We start from the raw sequence: 2,280 nt of genomic DNA, 5'->3' as shown, positions 1-2,280 counted from the left end.
ACCCCTCCAAAAGCTTCGATGTTTTCCAGCTTGCCTCGTTTCTGCTGGAGTGAACAGGCCAGCACTGAAAACTATGTTATTGGCTGTGATGGGGCATATAATGTTCTCTTTTATTTGGTGGAAGTCCAGCCTTTCGAAAGAAGCTTGCGAAATTCTTCTGATTAAAGACCCACTCAAATGAAAGCAAAGGAGTGTGAGGGTGGGTAGAGGGGAGTTATAAAATTGGAAGGATGTGTGGGGTTCAGAATGAGCCACCTCAAGATGTGCCTCAGAGGTCTGCAGGTTACTTTGAGCTAAAGGCAATTTTAGCTTCAGGCTCAAGAGAAATTTCTGCTCCCCATCCCCCCTTCTTAACTACTTAGAAGAACTTGAATTAGGGGCCTTGACCCTTATAAGAGATTATCAGCAATAATTTCTTTTTGGCACCTATATAGCAGAGCAAACTTTTGTTTACTTAAACATCTGCTCTTCTTATCATCCTGCAATGACCTTTTGAAGCCTCCAAGGCACCTCATCTCGTCCTTAGCTCAGGATGTCTTGTATACCTCAATCACCCTTTCTGTCTCTGAACCTCACCTGCATGTGGGGTCTCTGACTCTCTCATGCATGCGGGGTTCCCATACATATGTATGAATTAAATTTAGTCATTTTTCGCTTGCTAATCTGTGTCATGTCTATTTGATTATTAGACCAGCAAGAAGAGCTTTGAGGGTAGAGGAAAGTTTGTTCCTCCCTCATGGGTGAAAGAACAGGAGGAAATACAGGAAACAGACAGCAGCCAATTTCTGGAAGATGAAGAGCTGGTGGGTGGAGAAGAGATAACAGCTCTCTGTGGAAAGGCCAAGGAGCTGGTGGGTGCCTAAGTTCAGAGAGGTCAGGCATGCCAGAAAAAAAGGAAGCAGGGTTTTTCACTGAAGGGTGGAAACCCCCATCCCCTCACCAGTGGCTGGCAGCGTGTCCCTGGGCCAGGAGACTGGAGGGCTGCTCTCTGCAGAAACTGAAAGGTAGAAACATCAGTCTTTGAAACTCCAGATATGACAAAAAATAGAAGAAAGTTATCTGGGCTGAAAGTAGTAGGAGTAATTGAAAGTCTGCAAATGCAGTGACTGGATCCTGGGAACCTAGATCTGCTCTGGACACGGAAGAGGCCCCACTCCAGCCTCAGGCAGCAAAGAGGAAGTTTCCTCCCTAGAGCGAGGGAATGGCCTCAGAGGAGGGATCTCCCACATGTTACCACTCTCCACCCCTCCTCCGCCCCCGTACACAAACATAACTCACATTGTTTTTCATCTTTTTATTGGTGCCATAATCTTAAATATAAACAGATAACCAAGTATTATCAACTGTTGAAGGAAATTTCCCACCCTTCCCCCAAAGACCCTCTCCCCTGAAGAAGATGAGATTAAGTAAGAGGGGGAAGAAGGAAGGAAGGAAGGAAGGAAGGAAGGAAGGAAGAAAGGAAGGAAAGAAGGAAGGAAGGAAGAGAAAGAAAGGAAAAGAAACTAGATGAATAGGTAATGTTAGATATACAAAAAAAAATTTAACTTCTAATTAGTATCTTCAAATATTTGAGAAGATATTACATATTCTTCCTCCCTCAAAAGAACAGAATATGATTAAAATGAAACAACTGCAGAACAAAATAATTTTGGAAATTTTAAGCATGATACCAAAACACAAACTTTATCGAGACTTAGAGTATAAAGAAGGTACCTCTCATAATGTAGAATAGAAAGACAAAAATATGGAAAATATGGCAAAATATAAAAGACATAGAGAATCAATTCAGGAAGACCAATATTCACATAACGGACTTTTCAGAAAACAGAGTAGCAAGAAAACAGAGGGAAGGAAACTATCAAAAAAAAATGATCTTGGAAATGTCACAGAACTAAATAATAATAGCTAATATTTATTGGGTGTTTATGTCACAGAACTAAATAATAATAGCTAACATTTATTGGGTGTTTATGTCACAGAACTAAATAATAATAGCTAATATTTATTGGATGTGACTGTTAAGTATTAACTCATTTAATACTCCCAATAACCTTGAGGTAGCAACTATGATTATCCCCATTTGACAGATGAGGAAACTGAAGCACAAAGGAGGTTAGGTAACTTGCCCAATGCCCTGAAGCCACCAGGGCCAGGACCAGGATTTAAACCCAGAGTCCAGCTCCAGAGCCCAAGCTCTTAAACTCAATGTGTCTTAGTGTGGATTCCCTAAGAAACTGAGCCAAAGGCACAAGTTTACTTACTGACCCTTCACTGTGAGGG

Source organism: Pteropus alecto, unplaced genomic scaffold (assembly GCF_000325575.1).
Source record: "Pteropus alecto unplaced genomic scaffold, ASM32557v1 scaffold86, whole genome shotgun sequence".
Lineage (NCBI taxonomy): Eukaryota > Metazoa > Chordata > Mammalia > Chiroptera > Pteropodidae > Pteropus > Pteropus alecto.
Note: the sequence above shows the minus strand (reverse complement) of the source record.